Source organism: Saimiri boliviensis, chromosome 4 (genome assembly GCF_048565385.1).
Source record: "Saimiri boliviensis isolate mSaiBol1 chromosome 4, mSaiBol1.pri, whole genome shotgun sequence".
NCBI classification, from domain to species: Eukaryota; Metazoa; Chordata; class Mammalia; order Primates; family Cebidae; genus Saimiri; species Saimiri boliviensis.
Window position 1 is genome coordinate 140,762,550 of NC_133452.1, and position 21,859 is coordinate 140,784,408.

The 21,859-nt window shown below is 37.9% G+C and overlaps 1 long non-coding RNA gene across 1 annotated transcript in view; it reads left to right on the forward strand.

Moving 5' to 3' along the window:
* The first annotated feature begins 2,142 nt into the window (after positions 1-2,142).
* LOC141584378 (uncharacterized) overlaps positions 2,143-21,859 on the forward strand; it is a 57,029-nt gene continuing 37,312 nt past the window's right edge. The window contains exon 1 of the long non-coding RNA XR_012517404.1: positions 2,143-2,175. This is a non-coding gene — a long non-coding RNA (uncharacterized LOC141584378). The remainder of the gene's footprint in view (positions 2,176-21,859) is intronic.

Here is a 21,859-nt window from a genome sequence, read left to right on the forward strand (position 1 = left end):
ACTTGAAGAGGAACAATGGGAAAGTACCAATGGGCTTTTTGATGTTAATAGGAATGGACAGTCTGTCTCTTTGGCAGCTGAATTAGCAGGAAGCTCCCTTGGAGGGTGGTTAATGATAGCTGTATTTTGGAGAGGGTCTGTTGTAGTCAGATAAGAGATGTTCAGATAAGATTCCTTTCTGCATCTTCTGTAGCTCAGATATTTTCACTTTATAATAATATTTATGCCAACTTTGGGGGTTTAAATGGGCCCCCACAGTTGTTAAGTATGGCTTACTCATATCTTAGGAACACAAAAATTCAAGTTTTGAAGAAAACAAAATGATTTTATTTAATAGCTACCTAAAAAGTAAAACAGGACATATTCTCCACCAACAGGTATAACACTTCATTCCTTATAAGCATGTGTACTTTTTATTGCCCTTCTAAAATTCAGATAACAACTTTTAACAGCTGGATATCTCATATTTGCCTGGAGTAACAAAGTATTCATCACCAGAAAGGATTGAAATGTCTTTTATTTCTTTTTTTATGGTTTTTTGTAGCTTACCCATCATCAAGTTGTTGATGGTAGAGAATCACTACTGGATCAAGAATCAGATTATCCTTAATAACCTAATCATCAGCCTGTTCAGAAAATTTTGGCTTTACTCCCTAGGGGGTCAGCTCTTAGAAATCTTTTCCAGACCACTGTGAAGTATGATATACTAAACTCTATCAGTATTTTACCAAAAATTCTCTTCCTTGAGCACTAATCCTAGTGAGACAGGATATGTCTTGGGACATTTAAAAATGTTGCTTTCAATTTTGCTATTTTAAAAGATTTATTGAGTGCCATTGAATCAGAGACCTTTGGAAAGGTCTTACTACAAAAGGAACTTCAGGGTTGTGTATGCCTTTTCCAGGAACAAGAAAATTAAAGATAATGAAAATCCAGAAAAAGCACACATGAAAGTATACACAATCATCTGCACTGTTTTGTTTCAGTCTTAAGATAGTAGCACTGAAGCATCCTTACTAACATCTACACAAAATATTCTTATTTTTGGTCTTTGAAAAATTAAGTTTAAAGTTTTTTTTTTTTTCATTTTTGATGATGTGAGGGTTCTGTAGTAGTTCTTATACCAGTTTTAAGTCAGTTTTGAAGTTTTATGGGATAACGCTTACGATTTTCCACACCAGAAGTCACTTTATTTGAATACCATGGTTTTTTTTTTTTTGTTTTTGTTTTTCCTGCTAGCTTATTGGCAAGACTATTGGAAAAACAACGTGTAAAATTTGATTTTATTGCTACCCTAACATATTAGCCATAAGGTGGAAACGTGATAAACCTTTCACTTTGCAAATGGAAGTTGGCATATTGGGCCTCTAGGGTCTATGGAAATTGGTAATGAATTCTTAGAACTTTGTACCTGTAAGGTCTTTTAGGCTGACTGATGGTGCCATGGATGCCATGTTAACCCCTGTGACCTTTACGGACACTCCAGGTGAGTTCCTGAAAAATCTGAAGTAACTGAAAGACCAAAGCCGGGCGCGGTGGCTCAAGCCTGTAATCCCAGCAGTTTGGGAGGCTGAGGCGGGTAGATCACGAGGTCAAGAGATCGAGACCATCCTGGTCAACATGGTGAAACCCGTCTCTACTAAAAATACAAAAAATTAGCTGGGCATGGCGGCATGTGCCTGTAATCCCAGCTACTCAGGAGGCTGAGGCAGGAGCATTGCCTGAACCCAGGAGGCGGAGGTTGCGGTGAGCCGAGATCACGCCATTGCACTCCAGCCTGGGTAACAAGAGCAAAACTCTGTCTCAAAAAAAAAAAAAAAAAAAAAAAAAGTCAGATTTCTGTAACTAGAAGACCATGAAAAGAGGAAGAAATGATCAACCCCTGTGGTGCCTACTTAACTTTGAGATATTCTCTATTGTTCCTTATTCCTGCTCCAATTGATAAGGCCATTGGACTTTGTAACCGACCTTGGTCAACCTCATAACTCCACACCCTACAACCCCCTCAGAGCTTGCAAACATACAACCCCTCCCAGATTGCAAAAAAACAAATCCACCCTAAACTGTAACTTCTGTAACTTGCCACTGCCCACCCCAAACCTATAAAACCAACTCCTATCCCACTGACCCTCGCTGACTCTCTTTTCAGACTCAGCCTGCCTGCACCTAGGACGGGTGAGTAAACAGCCATATTGCTCACACAAAGCCTGTTTGGGGGATCTCTTCATTCAGAGTGCACGTTTTAACAGTACCTAATGTAGAGAACTGTTTAGTTAGTTGCTACCATAAAAAGAGAGAGGCATGCCCTTCTTTATCCTTCTTGCAGGTTAGAATGTGGAGGTTATGGCTAGAGCTCCAGTAACCCCTGTAAACAATGAGGACGGAAGCCATGTGTTGAGGATGGCAGAGAAACAGGTAGAAGTCTGGCTCTCTATGGTCATGGAGCTACCATACTAGCCCAGGATTATTTGAGGGGAAAAGAAGCTTCTAGTTTATTGAAGACTTCAAGGTAAAAACATGTATTAATTTTGTCTTTGGGAAACAATCCTGGCTAATCTTTCTATTCTATGCAAACCTAAGTTGTTGTGAGCTAAATGTGTCCCCCTCAAAATTCATATGTTAAAGCACTGATCCCCTTATTTGGTATTATTCCGAAATGAGGCTTTTGACTGATAATTAAGTCATGAAGGTAGAGTCCATATAATAGAATTAGAGCCACTAGAAAAAAAAAAAGAAACTTTTTCTTCTGCTCTCACACCACAGCAAACAACACAAAAGACTTCTGTGACCAAATGTGTGAGGGTTTTTCCCCACACACCAAGCAAGTAATTAGTTGTATAGGAGACACCAGCTGGGTGTCTTCTAATGTAATTCAATTCTGACACTGCCTGAAGTAGCATCAGATCCTACAGGTTGAGGGCTCAGTGCCACAAGACTGCGTCCACTTCCAATGCCAGTTGCAAACCCAGATTTTTTTTAACCTGTGATTCTGACCAACTGGCTATAAATAAGGGTCCCTATAACTTCTTCCTTAGCTTTGATTAGTTTGGTATAGCAGCTCACAGAACACAAGGAAACATGTTTACTGGTTTATTATGAAGGATATTACAAAGAATACAGATGAAGAGATGTATGGAGTGAATTATGGGAATGGGTATGGAGCTTCCACGCCTTCCTTGGGTGTATCACTCTCCTGGAACCATCAAATTTTTAGCTGTCCAGAAGGAAGCTCCTTGAAGCCAGTCCTTTTAGGTTTTTAAGGAGGCTTCAGTATGTAGCCATGATTGAGTAAATCATTGGCCATTAGTGAATTAACTCAACCTTTAGTCCCTCTCCCCTCTCAAAGATGTGGGTGCTGAAAGTCACAAGCCTCTAATCCTGCCTTGATCTCTCTGGTGACCACTCCCCATTCTGAAGCTAGCTGGGGGCTGCCAGGCGTCAGTGAATTCATCAGAATACAAAAAGAGGTATTACCTTGAAGATTCCAAGGATTTTAGGAGTTTTATGCCAGAAAACCAAGATGAAGCCCAAATACATATTTTACAATATCACAGTCCACCCTGATTGTTGAACCCAAATACCTTCTATCAAAAGGACATACAATTCAAAAGATACTGCCATATTGCTAGCATCTCATTTTCTCATTAATAATTACTCCAGTCCATTATATTATGTGAATGTCTCCCAGGGTGAAGCCACTCAGATTTGTGGGCTTCCATCCAAAAGCAGTTTTTGTCAGTTTCCAAAAGTAGGAGTCTTGGCAAACATATGGTTCACCCCTTCAGGCACCTGACATAATTGAGCTAAGACACGATGTCATCTTTCAAGGTGTTAATGTAATACTAGATTTCTCTCAATTTGTAACCTATTTGTTCATTCTTTTACTCTCAGATACTATTCTTCCTCCTCTTCATTTATACCCAAACTTTTCCACCTTTGGAAGAGTTAAGTTCAAATTAGTTTCAGCCACTGTGCTTGTCTACACTTCAGGCAGCAATACTAGTCTAGCAGCAAGTTCTTCCCTTCAGTTCATTCTCACTGACATAGGATAAGGTGAAACAGATGCAAAACTAGTGGGCAATGATGCAGGATATTTTCATGACCCCTTCATGGGATTCACAACAGGGTGCCTCATTTACTCAGCCTGCTCCATTCAACCTCTCATGGGAGGGAGCCTGCAAGCAAATGAGCACAGGAACTTGCCAACTTGCCAGCTGCTTCGGTGCAAGCAAGAGCAAACTCCACTTGCTTGGGTCTGCTGCACTTCACCCTTCATGGGAGGGAGCATGCAGGTGAGTGAGTGTAGGAATCAGCTGCCTTAGTGCCAACAGGAGTGAACTCTGTAAAGGCCCCATGGCAGCAACTAGTTGCAGGTGCCTGTGACCCCAAGGTCCCAGAGAGTGTGTTACAATGCTCTCTGAGTTCCATTGTCTGAAGGCAGCAGTGTGTTATCAGCTCAGTGGGCCCTTTGCCTCATTGTGTGGGGTGGCTGCCCTCTGCCAGCAAGAGCGAGGCTGTATGACAGCCTTTTTGGATACCTACACCTGGTGAGTTCCTAATTCTTATCTGACACCCAAGAGGAAGAAGGTCACACAAATGAATTGAAGGATGGTGAATGTGGAGCATTTTATTGAGTAGTGAAAGTGGCTCCGCAGAGAGGAGATGGGAAGGGAAGGTCACTCTCCTGTGAAGTCAAGTTGCCTCTCTACCTATTTGTTCCAAAGTCAAGTTGCCTCATCCAGCAACCATCTCTGAAGTCAAAGTTGCCTGTCTCTGACATCTAGCCGCTTCTCCCTGATGTCCAGCCACTTCTCTCTATTGCCTGAGTCTGGGTTCTTTATGGGCACAGAATGGGAGTGAAGGGGCTGTAGGTAGTTTTGGAAAAGGCAACATTCAGTTGGTAAAATGACGTTATTCAGAACCAATCAGAAGAAAGCAGGCTAACTGAAATGGAAGTTCTCACTTTGGGCCATGGGTTTCAGGCTTTTTGTCTCAAAGGTGGGGTTTTGCCAGAGACCCATCCCATTTGCCTAGAATTTCTCTGCCTTCTGCCACTAACACCATTTTTACCACCACGGCATATAGTTGCATTCACTGCTCAGCTCAATTATGCCAGATGGAGTGAAGTTCAACCCACATCTCAGGCTTTAGGAATTCTAGCATAAGATTTCTGAGAAACTATACCTATGTTCAGCACTTGTAGTTGTAGCCCTGGTCCTGTGACCACTGCCTCAGGTAGGGAGAAAAAAGTTGAGGTGATATGTGGAGAAAAGGGAAAAAAGTTGATCATTATACAGTATATTTCCTATTTGGCAAGAATTACATAGTCACACCTGCACACTCTCCAATCCCTCTTCCCCAGATCTACCAGAAAAATGGAGAATTTTAGATCCTTTAGTTCCACTCATGTTGAGTGTGAACACATGTGCTTATGAAGGTGTGTAAACCAGTCTTTATGTTTTTAAAGACATGTTTTAAATCACTTTTTAATTATTTGTTCTACTTCCCTATAAAAACATTACTTTAAGGAGAATATCTCTACCCATTGCTGGACATTACAGGCTGTACAGTGTGTTCCTTAGTCTGAAGAAATTGTATTGGCCAATGAAATTCGTGTAATAACTTATGTTCTGGTTTACATCTATATCTCATTTTTCACACATGTGAACCAGAGTTCTTAAGGATACTGGGAAATGCAATTAGAATATTACATAATTGTCTATTTCCTTTAACCCACACAACATGTGCAGTAGTTTCAGAATAACAGTACTAAATGCCCCCAACAATATGATTACTGAAAACAGTTTTAATATTTTTGTTTTTCATTGCCTTTGAGATGCAATGACATCACTGTGTTTTAAACTCACTTGGAATAGTTAGCATCTATGTTTATACCTCCAACTAGGTATGCAAATAAGTTAATTTATCTTTTATTCTCAATTTGTAGATGTCTTTTTAAAAAATATCTTTGGTTTTACAATAAAGTAGAAAATTCACATGGCTCCAAAGTTAAATATATCAAATAATTTGAAGTAAGCACAATAACATCTCCCTAAGGATGTTTATATCCTGTATTAGGTGTGTGGTGTAAGAAAAGGGTTCAATTTTATTCTTTTGCATGTGGATGTCTGGTTATCCCAACCCCATTTATTGAAGAGACTCTCCTTTTTTCATTTTGTCTTCTTGATGCTCTTGTCAAAAATTTGTTGAATGTATATAGATGGATTTATCTCTGGGCTCTCCATTCTGTTCCATTGGTCTGTTTCCCAGTATGATACTGTTTTGATTAATGTGGCTTTGTCATATGTTTTGAAGTCAGGAAGTTTAAGGCCTCCAGCTTTGTTGTTTCTCAAGATTGTTTTGTCTATTTGGGTTCAGCTATTGTTGGGCTAAATTTTGTGGTTCCATATAAATTTTAGGATTCTTTTTATACTTCTGCCAAAAAATGGGATTGGGATTTTCATAAGGATTACTTTTAATCTGTATGGGTCACTTTGGGTACTCTAGATATCTTATTAAGTATATACCACATACATAGGATATCTTTTCATTTATTTATATCTTTAAATTTCATTTATCAGTGTTCTGTAGTTTTCAGTGCATAAATCTTTATTCCTTGCTTGAACTTATTCTTCAGTATTTTACTCATTTAAATGACATTGTAAATGAGATTATTTTCTTAATTTATTTTTGGTTTGTTTTTTTGTAGTTTATAGAAATGTGACTGATTTTTTTATCTTAATCTTGCAACTTTGATTGTGGTAGTTTTATCTTGAAACTTTACTGACTTCATTTATTAGTTCTAACAGTTTTTGTGTAGCATCATTTTGGTTTTCTACTTATTAGATCATGTCATCTGTGAACAAAGATAATGTAACTTCTTCCTTTCTGATTTGGATGACTTTTATTTTTTATCTTGCATAATTGCTCTAGCTAGGACTTCTAAAACTATGTTGAATAAAAGTAGTGACAGTGGGCATCCTTGCCTTGTACCTGATCTTGACAAAAAGGTTTTAGCTTTTCACTATTGCAGATAATATTAGCTATGGACTTTTCATTTCCTTTATTATTTAGAAGTAATTTTATTCTATTCCTAGTTTGTTCAGTATTTTATCATGAACTACATGTATGGAAATCATCATGTGGTTTTTATTTTTTGTTCTGTTAACATGGTATATCATTGTAATTGATTTTTCTATGTTGAACCATCCTTTCATTCCAGGAAAAAATTCACGTTGCTATGGTGTATAGTGTCATTAATGTGCTGCTAAATTTGGTTTGCTAGGTGACAATTTTTGCATCTCTTTTCATATTGGCCTTTAATTTTTTTTTTTCTTGTAGCCTCTTTGTCTGCCTTTTGTATCAGGAAAATGTTGCCTTCATAAGACGAGTTTGAAAATATTCCCTTCTCTGCACTTTTTTTTGGAAGAGTTTAAGAAGGATTTGGCATTAATGATTTAAATATTGATGGAATTAACTAGTAAAGCTATCTGGTCATGGACTTTTCATTGTTGGAAGGCATTTGATTGCTGATTCTATTATTTTACTAGTTTTAGATCTGTTCAGATTTTCTGTTTATCATGGTTCAGTAGGTTGTATGTTTCTAGGAATTTATTAATTTATTCTAGGTTACCCAATTTGTGAGGTATAATTGTTCATGCTAGTGTTTTATGATACTCTTTATTTCTGTGTTATCTCTGGTAATGTTTTCACTTTCATTCATTTCTGATTTTATTTTATTTTTTTGTCTTCCAGATTTTTTTTTTCTTTTTCTCTCTTTTGAGATGGAGTCTTGCTCTGTTGCCCAGGCTGGAGTGCAGTGGCACAATCTTGGCTCACTGCAACCCCACCTCCTGGGTTCAAACAATTCTCCTGCCTCAGCCTCTCAAGCAGCTGGGATTACAGGCACACACCACGATTCCTGGCTAATTTTGTATTTTTAGTAGAGACAGGGTTTTGCCATGTTAGTCAGGCTGGTCTCGAGCTCCCAACCTCAGGTGATTCCCTTGCTTTGGTCTCCTAAAGTGCTGGGTTTACATATATGAGGCACCACAGCCAGCCCCTGCATTTTTTCTTAATATAACTAAAGGTTTGTCAATTTTATTAATCTCTTCAAAAAAGAACTTTTACATTTTTAATTTTTTTTCTATTTTTTTCTGTTTTCTATTTCATTTATTTCTGCTCTAATCTTATTGTTTTTTTCCTTCTGTAATTTTGAACTTAGTTCATTCTTCTTCTTCTAGTTCCTTGAGGTATAAAGTTAGATTGCTTATTCTAGATATATGTATATTTTTATAAAGTTGATGCTAGAAACTTTCTTTTTGTACTGCTTTTACTGCATCCCATAAGTTTTGATATATTGTGTTTCTATTTTCATTTGTCTCAAGATATTTCCTAATCTACCTTTTAATTTCTTTTTGACCCACAGGTAGTTCAAGAGTGTGTTGTTTAATTTCTACATATTTGTGAATTTTGCAGGTTTTCTATTGTTATTGATTTCTAGTTTTATCACATTGTGGCCAGAAAAGACATTTGGTATGATTTCAATCATCTTAAATTTGCTAAGATTTATTTTGTCACCTAACGTATGTTTTATGCTGGATGTTTTATGTGCACTAGAGAAAAATATATATTCTATTGCAGTTGGATAGATAATTCAGTATATGTTTCTTAGATTCATTTGATCTGTAGGTTATATTATTTGGAGTTTCATCCCTGACCAAATCTCATCTTGAATTGTAATTCCCAGTGTTGAAGGAAGAGCCTAATGGGAGGTGACTGGATCATGGAGGTAGATTTTTCCCTTACTGTTCTCGTGATAGTGAGTGAGTTCTTACTAGATTTGGTTGTTTAAAAGTGTGTAGCAACTCCCCCTACTTTCTATTCCTCATGTTCCAGCCATGTTAAGAGGTGCCTCCTTTCTTTTCACCTTCTGCCATGATTGTTTCCTAAGGCCTCCTCAGCCATGCTTTCTGTGCAGTCTGTGGAACTGTGAGTGAATTAAACCTCTTTTCTACATAAATTACCTGGTCTCAGGCAGTTTTTTTTTTATAGCAATGTGTGGGGCATTGCTATAAAGGTACCTGAAAATATGGAAGCATTTTTAGAACTGGGCAAAGGGCAGAGACTGGAACAGTTGGATGACTTAGAAGAAGACAGGAGGATAAGAAAAAGTTTGAAACTTCCTAGAGACTTGTTAAATTGTTGTGACCAAAATGTTGTTGGTGATATGGTCAGTGAGATATAGTTTGAGGAGGTCTCAGCTAGAGATAAGGAATTTACTGGGAACTGGAGCAAAGATCACTTTTGTTATTGATTAGCAAAGAGGTTGGAGGCATTGTGCTCCTGTCCTAGGGATCTGTGGAATGTTGAACTTCAGAGTGATGAATTAGGGTATCTGGCAGAAGAAATTTCTAAGCAGCAAAATATTCAAGATGTGATTTTGCTGCTTCTAGCAGCCTATACTTAACACTTGTGAGCAAAGAAATGACCTGGGACTGGAACTTATATTTAAAAGGGGAGCAGAGGGTAACCATTTGGAAAATTTGAAGCCTGGCCATGTGGTAGAAAAGACAAACCCATTTTCTCGGGAAGAATTCAAGCTGGCTGCAGAAATTTGCATAAGTAAAGAGGAGCTGAATGTTAACAGCCAAGACAATGGGAAAAATGCCTCAAATGCATTTCAGAGACCTTTGCAGCAGCCCTTCCTATAACAGGCCCAGAGGCTTAAGAGGGAAGAATGATCTTCTGGTCAGGTCCAGGGCCCTGCTGCCAGGCACAGCCTTGGAACACTGCTCCCTGTATACCAGCTGCTCCAGCTCCAGCGGCTAAAGGAGACCCAGATATGTCTCAGGCTGCTGTTCCGGGGAGTGAAAACCATAAGCCTTGGTAGCTTCCACATGGTGTTAAGCCTGCAGGTGCACAGAAGGCAAATGTTAAGGCTTGGGAGCTTTCTCCTAGATTTCAGAGGGTGTATGGAAGCACCTGGATGTCAAGGCAGAAGTCTGCTTTGGGGCATAGCACTCATGGGAAACCTCTACTAGGGCAGTGCAGAGGGGAAATGTGAGGTTGGAATCTCCATATAGACTCCCTGCTGGGCCACTGCCTAGTAGAACTGTGAGAAGAGGGCCACTGGCCTCCAGACCTCAGAATGGTAGATCCATCAACAGTTTCCATCATTCACCTGGAAAAGCCACAGATGGTCAATGCCAGCACATGAAAGCATCCTAGGGGGCAGAACCCTAGACAGGCACAGGGACGGAGATGCACAAGGTCTTGGGAGACCACCTCTTGATGTGAGCATGGAGTCAAAGGAGAATATTTTGGGGCTTTATAATTTAATGACTGCCCTTCTGGGTTTTGGGCTTGCATGGGGCCTGTAGCCCCTTTGTTTTGGCTGATTTCTCCCATTTGAAATGGGAGTATTTAACCAGGCCTATACACCCATTATATTTTGGAAGTAACCAACTGGTTTCAATTTTACAGGGTTATAGATGGAATGAACTTGCTTTGTCTCAGATAAGACTTTGGACTGTGGACTTTTGAGTTAATGCTGAAATGAGTTAAGACTTCAAGGGAATGGTTGGGAACACATGATTGGCTTTGAAATGTAAGAAGGACATAAGATTTGGGAGGGGCCACAGTGGTATAATATGGTTTGGATTTGTCTGCCTGCCCAAATCTCATGTCAAATTGTAATTTCCGATGTTGGAGGAGGGGGCCTGGTGAGAGATGATTGGATCATAGGGGTATATTTTCCCCTTGCTGTTCTTGTGATATTGAGGGAGTTCTCACTAGATCTGGTTGCTTAAAAGTGTGTAACACCTCTCCCTGCTCTCTTCCTCCTGTTCTGTCCATGTAAGACATACCTCCTTCCTTTTCATCTTCCGCCATGACTGTAAGTTTCCTGAGGCCTCCCCAGCCATGCTTTCTGTGCAGGTTGCAGAACTGTGTCAATTAGACCCCTTTTCTTTGTAAATTACTCAGTCTCAGGTCATTCTTTATAGCAATGCAAGAATAGATTAATATAATGGGGTTTCACAAATCTTGTTTTGTTATTAATCTTCTGTTTGGATAATGGTCTATTCATTCTTGACCATGGCATATTAGAATCTTCTACTATTATTGCATTGTTTTCTATTTCTCCCTTCAGTTCTGTCAATGTTTGTTTTATGCATTGAGTCCATATATATTTGTTATTGTTATATATCCTTGGCAAATCCCTATTATCATTATATAGCGGCCTCATTTGTCTCTTGTGACCATTTTTGACTTATAGCCTCTTTTATCTGGTACAGGTATGGTCTCCCTGTTCTTTTTGGTTACCATTTGTGTGAAATACCTTCATTCTTTCATTTAGACACTATATATGCCCTTAAATCTAAAGTGAGTCTCTTTTTTATGTAATTGACAGAGTCGTAGACATGATACAGTTAAATCTTATTTTTTTTTTACTTAAAATCCACTTAGCTACTCTATGTCATGTGGTTTGGGAGTTTAATCCTTTAGCCTTTAAAGAATTACTGATAAGAAAGGACTTACTATTGCCATTATGTTGATTGTTTTCTGTCTTGTAGCTTTTTGTCACTTTTCCTCCCTTGCCCTTTTCCTTTGTGCTTTGTTGATCTTTTCACGTGCATACTTTGAGTCCTTTCTAATCTTCTGCATGTCTTCTACATTTTCTTTGTTGTTACTGTTGGACTTACATAAAACATGTTATAGTTATAACAGTCTATTTTAAACTTATAACAACTCAACTTTAATCACATACAAAACTCTGCTCTTTTACTTCTCCCCTTCACTTAATGTCACAGATTACATATTCATATAATGTATATTCGATGTGATTGTTACTCATCATTAATTACACAAATCATTACAGTTGTGTAAACTGTAATTAATATAACAAGTTCCATTTTTAATATATATCCATTAACACATTTTATAGTTATAAGGCAAATCTAGTAGTAATAAACTTTAGATTTTGTTTATTTGGAAAAGTCTTTATTTTCCCATTTTTGAAGGATAGTTTATCTAGATATAGCATTCTGGATTGGCAGCTTTTTTGAAAAAAAAGACTTTGAATATATTATTCCATTCCCTCAGCCTACAAAGTTTCTGCTAAGAAGTCTGCTGATTGTCTTATGGAAGTTCCCTTGTATGTAAGTATTTGTTCTTTCTTCCTGCTTTCAAAATTGTCTTTGTCTTTGACCTTGGGCAATTTGATCACAAGATGTCATGGTGTGCACTTCATCAGTTTATCTAGTTAGAGGTCTTTGAACTTCTTAAATATGGATGTCCATTTCCTTCCTTAGATTTTGGAGGTTTTGGACCATTATTTTTTCAAATGAACTTTCTGTTTATTTCCCTCTGCCTTCCTCCTTCTTCTTCTGAGACTTATATAATGTGTCCATTGGTCCACTTGACAGGTAGCTTATAACTCCCTTATATTTTCTTTACTCTTTTTCATTCCCTTTTTTCCTCTTCTCTGGATAATTTCAGATGACCTGTTTTCAAATTTTCTAATTCAATCTTTCATTTGATCAAGACTACTGTTAAAACTCTGGTATGCCTGCCTGACTACTTTGTTTTCTTTTCTTTTCTTTCTTTCTTTTGTTCTTTCTTTCTTTCTTTTTCTTTTCTTTCTTTCTTTCTCTTTTTCTTTCTTTCTCTTTCTTTTCTTTTCTTTTCTTTCTTGTCTTGCTCTCACCCGGGCTGGACTGCAGTGGCATGATCTCAGCTCACTGCAACCTCTGCCTCCTGGGTTCAAGTGATTCTCATGCCACAGCCTCCTGAGTAGCTGGGATTACAGGCATGCACCACGACGCCTGGCTGTTACTTGTATTTTTAGTAGAGACAGGGTGTTGGTCAAGCTGCTTTCAAACTCCTAGTCTCAAGCAATCCACCCACCTTGGTCTCTCAAAGTGCTCGGATAACAAGCATGAGGTACCATGCCCAGCCTCTGGTGCATTTTTCAATTCAGTAATGGTATGTTTCAGTCACTAAATTATTGTTTGGTTCTATTTAATATTTTCTGTCTCCTTGTTAACATTCTCATTTTGTTCTTACATCATCATTTTATGTTTGTTAAATATCTTCATTATATTTTTTTGAATTTTTTGTTTGATGATTCACATAACTTCATTTCTTTAGAGCCAGTTTCTGGAGACTTATTATTTATTTATTTTTTGATAGGGCAATGTTCCCTGTTTCTTTATGTGCCTTGTAACTCTGTGCTGGGATCCATGCATTTGAAAAAACAGATACTCTCTCAATCTTTGTGGACTAGATTTGTACAGAGAAAGACCTTTACAATTAGCTAGTTCTCTTAAACCTTTTTTTTTTGTGTGTGTGTGTGTGTATGTGTCTTCTCTGGAGTTACATGTGTGAATTATCAATTAGAAGGATATGCTGCTTTCTTTTCAGGCAATCCTAATCTCTTTTTTTCTATAATGATTGTGCCTTGAGAAGCTCTGCAAAAGACAGAATATTGAGTACCTGGTGCACTCTTTTCTCCATTCCCCCCACAATGGAGAGGTCACTGAGCTGTTATGGCTATTGTCTACTGCACTTTGGGTTTTCCGGGACATAAGCAAACTACAGTACCTGTTTCTCTTTTGTTCTCAGGAGCTCCCAGGCCTCTAGAGTTTGCTGGGTCCCATTAGTTTCTGAGACAGGCAAGATGGAAACAAATCTCCTGGGAAGACCCCCAAAAAGCCCATTGACATAAAAAGCACCTGGCTTTTAATATAAGTGTCAGAATTGGAGAGAAACATCTTGGTAAAAGATAGGAATGGCAGAGAAAAAGTATGTCAAATTCTAGGTCTAAATAGGGGAACCTCTAATGATTTCATTTGATGTTTTTCTCTAACATTCCAATATAGTTAAAGTAAAAACTTGCTTAACAGCAACTGGATATAAACACTGTTATTTTTATTTACTTTCCAAATCAGATAAAATCTGTCTTTGAGTTCTAATGTATCTAGTTGGAAAGAGATTAAATTTGTTGTTTATTTGGGTTACTCTAGCCCAACTTTACACAAAAGTGGGGGCTGAGGTAATGCTATTGCTATCCAGAAAACTTGAGGAAATGCTTCTCGTTCTTAGTCTATTAAACCATTTTGTATCCCAATACTATTGTTGTCTGCAGTGCCTGAATCTGCCCTCAGGTGTGTTCATTGTTATCTATAGCCACCTCTGAAGTGAATGTTCTAGTGTATATGCTGTTTAGAAAAAGTACAGGAGACAGAAGAACATGTTAAAGAATACCAGAGAAATGCAACCAAGCAGTTTATTTTCTAAGACCATGGTGACTATTAGAACACCAGCACCTCTTCTGCTTAGGCTGTTCCCCTGCTTTGTGTCAGCTAAACCTTTAGAGTAGGGGTTCAGTGCCTAGTCTCACATGTCAACATCATCAGAGGTCCTACCTCCTCTTGCAGTACTGTGGGAAGTGCTGTTCCCGTTTTCATTGCTAACAGTTTGTACTATACATCACCATAGTCTGCCACTGGGATTAGGACTTTTCCCTTGTTCTTTCAAATAAATGAATTCTTGCTTAGAATAATCCAATATTTTTTCCTCTATTAGTATGTTAGTTACATAGGGCTACTGGAACAAAGTGCCACAAAATAGATAGCTTTAAAAGGCAGATATTTGTTCCCTTAAAGTTCTAGAGGCTACAAGCCCAAAATAAGATGTAGGCAGGGTGGGTTCCTTCTGGGGGTTCTGATGGAGAATTTGGTCCATGCCTTTCTCCTAGTTTCTGGTGATGGCTCACAATTGTTGACATCCCATGTTATTCTCTCTGTGTGTCTCTGCCTTAATCTCTGGTTTTGGTTTCTCTTTTTATTTTAAGACAGGGTCTTGCTCTGTTGCACAGGCTGGAGTGCAGTGGCACAATCATACCCTGCAGCCTTGAACGCCTGTTCTCAAGTGATCCTCTCACTTTGACTTCTCAAAGTTCTGAGATTACAAGCATAAGCTACCACTCCTGGTCCTGTCTCTGTTCTCTTTGCTTTTATTTATTTTTTCTTTTGAGACAGGGTCTCCCTCTGTCATGCAAGCTGTAGTGCAGTGGTGTGATCTCAGCTCACTCCACCTCCCAGGCTCAAATGATTCTCATGTCTCAGCCTCCTGAGTGGCTGGGATTTCAGGGATATGCCACCACGCCCAGCTAATTTTGTATTTTTAGTAGAGCTGGGGTTTTACCATGTTGGCCAGGCTGGTTTCGAACTCTTGGCCTCAAGTGATCCATCTGCCTTAGCCTCTCAAAGTGTTGGAATTACAAGCATTAGCCACCATGCCTGGCCTCTGTTTTCTTTTCTGTAAGAAATCGGTCACATTGGAAGGCTCCACCATACTCCAGTATTATCTTAATTAATTATATTAGCAAGTACTTCATTGCCAAATGAGGGTGTGTTATAAGATATGGGTGTTAAAACATCAATATTTCTTTTTTGGGGTCACAATTCAACCCATAACAACTAGTCTGATCTTGTGCATGCTACCCCCGGAAGCCCATCACTCCCGTCATCCTGCCTTCAATTTTCCCTTTTTTTTTTTTTTGAGGTGGAGTTTCACTCTTGTTGCCCAGACTGGAGTGCAATGGCATGATCTCAGCTCACTGCAGCCTCTGCCTGCCAGGTTCAAGTAATTCTCCTGCCTCAGCCTCCCAAGTAGCTGGGATTACAGGCATGCACCACCACGCATGGCTAATTTTGTATTTTTAGTAGAGATGGGGTTTCTCCCTGTTGGTCAGGCTGATCTCGAACTCCCAACCTCAGGTGATCTGCCTGATTTTGCCTTCCAAAGTTCTGGGATTACAGGTGTGAGCCACCGCACCCAACCTCCCACCTTCAATTTTAAAGCACAAAACTTAGCTTGCTCTTTTACACAGTGAAACCCTATCTCCACTAAAAATACAAAAAGTTAGCCAGATATGGCTGTGTGCACTTGTAATCCCAGTTATTTGGGAGGCTAAAGCAGGAGAATCTCTTGAACCTGGGAGGCAGAGGTTGCAGTGAGCCAAGATTGTGTCACTGCACTCTAGCCTGGGCAACAGAGCAAAACTCTCTCTCCAAACAAAAACAAAACAAAACTTAGCTTGCTTTTTTAAAGGAAGTTGGGAAAATATTTCTCATGATAAGCCTGCTAAAAATAAGGGCTCTACTTATTTTTAGAAAAAATTTAAAGATAATCACTGCTATTTTTCTAAATTGGAATTATCTTTATTATTTTTATTATAAGTGAAATGCATTCCAACTATAAAAATTTAAACAATTTAGAAACATAAGTAGAATGTAAAACAAACCAGCTTCCTGTTATAATGAAGAGGTGGAAGAAAAGAACAAATTGTTGTTATGGACTTAGTTATTAGAACCACTCCTCCTTCTGAAAAGACCTAAAATTTTGGGCAAAATAGAAAAGATTTTTTGTTGCAATCATTTAAAAGCTGCCAAGATGTAAGAAATTCCCAGGCTGAAATCTAAGGGAAAATGAAACCACAGGAGGCATAGAAGCCTGTTGGGTTGCTCACTTCAACCTCTGCCTCCTACTGTGCTTCTGGGTCCAAGCAATCCTCCTGCCTCAGCATCCCAAGTAGGTAGGACTAAATACATGCACCACCACACCCAGCTAATTTTTTTTTAAAGAGATGGGATGTGATTTGGTTGACTGAGTCCCCACCCAAATCTCATCTTGAACTGTAGCTCCCACAATTCCTAAATGTTGTGGGAGGAACACAGTGGGAGATAATTGAATCATGGGGGTGGTTTCTGGCATACTGGTATCATGGTAGTAAATAAGTCTCACAAGATCTAATGGTTTTATAAAGGGAAACCCCTTTTGCTTGGGTCTCATTCTCTTTTCTTGTCTGCCACCATGTGAGACATGTCTTTCACCTTCTGCCATGATAGTGAGGCCTCCCCAGCCACATGGAACTGTGGGTCCATTAAGCATCTTTCTTTTGTAAATTGCCCAATCTCGGGTATGTCTTTATCAGCAGCATGAAAACAGGCTAATATAGAGTGTCACTATGTTGTCTAGGCTGATCTCAAACTCCTGGCCTCAAGCAAACCTCCTGCCTCAGTCTCTGCAAGTGCTGGGATTATAGAAATGAACCACCATGCCTAACCAAGTATATTCATTAAAATTTCATTTAGTAATGCTCAGCTGACAGTGAATTATCTCAGCTTTCATTTATCTGAAAATGCCTTTTTTAAAGGTCATTTTTGAAAAAGGTATTTTTTGTTGGTTACAGAATACAAGATTGGCGTTATTTTCCTTCAGGAAATCATCTTCTAATGTTGGGGCTTGGCATGGTGGCCCTTGTCTGTAATCCCGGCACTTTGGAAAGCCAAGGTGGGTGGATCACTTGAAGTCAGGAATTGCAGACTGGCCTGGCCAATGTGGTAAAACCCCATTTCTATTAAAAATATAAAAATTACCTAGGTGTGATGGTACATGCTTGTAGTCTCAGCCATTTGTCTCAAAAAATAAATAATAATTTTGATATAGTCATACAATGGAATATCATGTACTATAAAAATTGATTAACAGCATTTGTACATAACATAAAAGAATTTCCCATATGTATAATGTTAGGTGAAAGAAACAACACACACACACACACACACACACACACACACCCCCCATTCATGTGATTCTATTTACATAATTTCAAAAACAGGCAAACTAAATTATATCACTTAGAAATACATAAACAGATAGAAAATCTTAAGCAAGAAAATGATTTTTGCAAAAGTTATAATGGTTATTTCTGATTAGGGAAGGAAAAAAATATGATTAGAAGTGACATGCTGGGGACCTCTACAGTGGTCACAGTTTTAGCTTCATTAAATTTTGCATACATATGTGTATATACACATATCACAAATGCTACTAGTATGGATTATAGCTGAAGAACTGGATACCACACTACTGTGTTAACCTAGAACAAAGGCCAATGCACCCCACCAAAGCAACACCCCAAAACTCACTTACATCAATAAGTGTATGAAACCTACTCCAAAATTGTTCAAGGTAACTTTTCTATCAGATGTGTAAAATTAATGTAGGGACACATCAAACATGATAAAGCAAGGAATCATAACCCTTCAAGGAAAACAATAATTCTCCAGTAACAGTTCCTAGTTATAAGAATATATGTGAAAAGGTGAGAAAAATGTAAAATAATAGTCATAAGGAAACTTAGTGAGATACAATCAAATGCAGATATAAAAACTCTATAAAATCAGGACAGCAATTCATGATTTGAATTGATTTGATTGAGGAATTCAACAAAGAGATAGATATCATAAAAAAGAACCTAACAGAAATCCTAGAGCTAAATAATTCAATGAATAAAATAAAAGGAAGAGGAGGAGTAGGAGGAAAAGGAGAAGGAGGAGTAAGAAAAGGAGAAGAAGAAGAATAGGAGGAAAAAATGAAGCAAGGATATAGGATTTATGGGACACTATTAAGCCAAGAGATATTTATATTCTGTGTGTTCCAGAGGGAGAAGACATGGGAAAAGGTGAGAAAAACACATTTAATAAAAGAATAGCTTTGTAAGTCTTGAGAGAAAGGTGGACAATCAGGTATAGCAAGCTCAAAGAATTCAAAATAGATTAAACCCAAACAGGTTCTCTCCAAGGTACGTGATAGTCCAGTTTTCAAAAGTCAAAGACAAAGATTTCTGAAAGCAGCAAGAGAAAAGTGTCAAGTCATATTGGGAATACCCATTAGACTAAGAGCAGATTTCTCGACACAAACATTACAGGCGAGAAGAGAATGGCGTGAGATATTGAAAGTATTGGAAAAAGAAAAACAAAACAAAACAAGCAAAAAACAAAACATAACATTGTCAACCAGGAATATTATACCCAGCAAAGCTATCTCCTTCAGAAATGAGGGAGAAATAAACTCTTTCCCAGACAAGCAAAACATAAGTGAATTCATTATTACTAACCTGATTTTACAAGAAATGCTCAAGGGAGCCTTACATCTAAAAGTGAAAGGATAATAATGTGAACTGAAAATATCTGAGACAGGTCTCAGTCAATTTAGAAAGTTTATTTTGCCAAGGTTAAGGATGTACCTGTGACACAGCCTCAGGTGGTCCTGAGGACATGTGGCTAAGGTAGTTGGGATATAGCTTGCTTTTATACTTTTCAGGGAGACATGAGACATCAATCAATATGTGTAATGTGCACATTGGTTTGCTCTGCTAAGGCAGGACAACTTGAAGTGGGGGCTTCCAGGTCAGAAGTAGGTAAGAGAAAAAAGGTTGCATTCTTTTAAGTCCTTGATCAGCTTTCCACTGAATACACAATTTAGTCTGGCTTGGTGAATCTGCATTTTTACATAAAAAATAGGAGAGAGGGAACAATCAGATTTGCATTTGTCTCAGGTCAGCCTCAGAGGGATGACTTTGAATTCTGTCATTTTCCCACAAGGAATTTCCTTTAGCCAAGGAAATTTCAAGTCTCAAAACACTAAAACATCAAAATTACATCAAGTATCTTATGTGACCGCAGTGAAGTAAACTAGACATCAGTTAAAAGAGGAACATTTAAAACTACACAAATACATGGAAATTAGAAGACATACTTCTGAATGACAAATGAGTGAAGGAATAAATTAAGAAATAAATTGAAAAATTCCTTGAAACAAATGAAAATAAAAACACAAAATACCAAAACCTATAGGGCACAGAAAAAGAAGTGTTAAATAACAAATTTATAGCAATCAATGCCTACATGAAGACACGAGAAATATTTCAAATAAACAACCTAATGGTGCAAAAAGACACAAATCTACAAAAGGAAGAACAAACCAAATCCAAAATTAGTAGAAGAAGGGAAATAAGAAATATCTGAGCAGAAATAAATAAAACTGAGGCTAAAAAATACAAAAGATCAATGAAACAAAAAGTTAGATATTTGAAAAGATAAACAAAATAGATAATTTTCTAGACTAAAAAAGAGAGAAAGCCAAGTAAATAAAATCAGAAATGAAAAGGGAGGTGTCACAATAAATATCACAGAAATACAAAGGATAATTAAAAACTACTATACACAACTATATTGCAATAAATGTGAAAACCTCAAGGATATGGACACATTCCTGGACATGTACAACTTATCAAGATTGAACCAGGATGAAATAGAAAACCTGAACAGAGTGATAAAAAGTAATAAGATTGAATTAGTAACAAAAAGTTCCCAACAAAGAAAAGTTCAGGACTGGATGGCTTTACTATTGAGTTCTATTGATCCTTTAAACAAGAATTAATACCAATTCTTCTCAAACTATTCCAGTAATATTGAAGCAGAGGGAATTCTTTCTAATTTATTATATGAGGCCAGCTTAACCCTGATACCAAAACTAGGCAACAACAGAACAGCAACAAAAAAATCTACAGGCTAATATCCCTGATGAACATAGGTGAAAAAGTCCTCAGTGAAACACTAGCAAACTGAATCCAGTATTACGTGAGAAAGATGATATACCATGATGAAGTGAAATTTATGTCAGGAATGCAAGAATGGTTCAACATACACAACTCGATAAACATCATTATTACATCAATAGAATGAAGGACAAAAATAGAATAGAATGAAGGACCATGTCATCATCTAAATAGATGAAGACAAAGCATTTGATAAAATTCAACATTCCTTCATGATAGAAATTCTCAATAAATTAGGTACAGAAGGAAAGTACTTCAGCATAGTTAAGACTGTTTGACAAAACCACAGTTAACATTTTATCTAATGGGAAAATGTTGAATGCTTTTCTGTTAAGAACTAGAACAAGACAAGAATGTCCACTCTCATTGCTTTTGTTCAACATAGTGCTGGAGGTTTTGTCCAGTGCAGTTGCCAAGAGAAGAAAGTAAATGGCATCCAAACTGGAAAGGAGAAAGTCAAATTATTGTTGTTTGCAGATGCATAATCTTATATTCAGAAAAACTTAAAAGATCTACCAAGAATTCTTAGAACTGTTAAATTCAGTAGAGTTGCAGAATACAAAATTAATACGCAAAAATCAGTAGCTTTTCTAGGCACATACAATGAACTGGTCAAAAGAGAAATCAAGAAGGCAATTTCATTTACAATAGTTACAAAACAAGTAAACTACCCACTAATAAATGTAACCAAGAAGGTGAAAGCCTGCTGTAAGGTAAACTACAAAACATTGACGAAAGAAATTGAAGAGGATGCAAACAAATAGAAAGACATCCCATGCTTATGGATTGGAAGAATTAATATTGTCAAATGACAATGCTACCCAAAGAAATCTATGGGTTCAATGTAATCCCTATGAAAATACCAATGACATTTTTCACAGAAATAGAAAAAATTATAAAATGTATATGGTCCTGCAGGATACTCTGAATAGCAATCCCAAACAAAAAAGAACAAAGTTGGAGGTGTCAAAGAAGAAGGGTGAGAATGCCCCCTGGGCTGATCAAAGCCCATGGGCCACTGCATCCCTTGCCCAGCACCTACATCCCACCACCACTGCTGCCATCATGCCCAAGAGAAAGGTTGAAGGGATGCTAAAGGAGATAAAGCCAAGGTGAAAGATGAACCACTGAGAATATCCACGAAGTTATCTGCTAAACCTGCTCTTTCAAAGCCAGAGCCCAAGCCAAAAAAAGGCTCTTGAAAAGAAGGGACAGAGGGTACCCAATGGGAAAAAGGGGAAAGCTGTTGCTGGCAGGGGGGGGAATAACCCTACAGAAAACGGAGATGCCAAAACAGACCAGGCACAGAAAGCTGAAGTTGCTAGAGATGCCAAGTGAAGTGTGCACCTTTTTGATGACTATATGCAATATACTCTGGTGACTGTG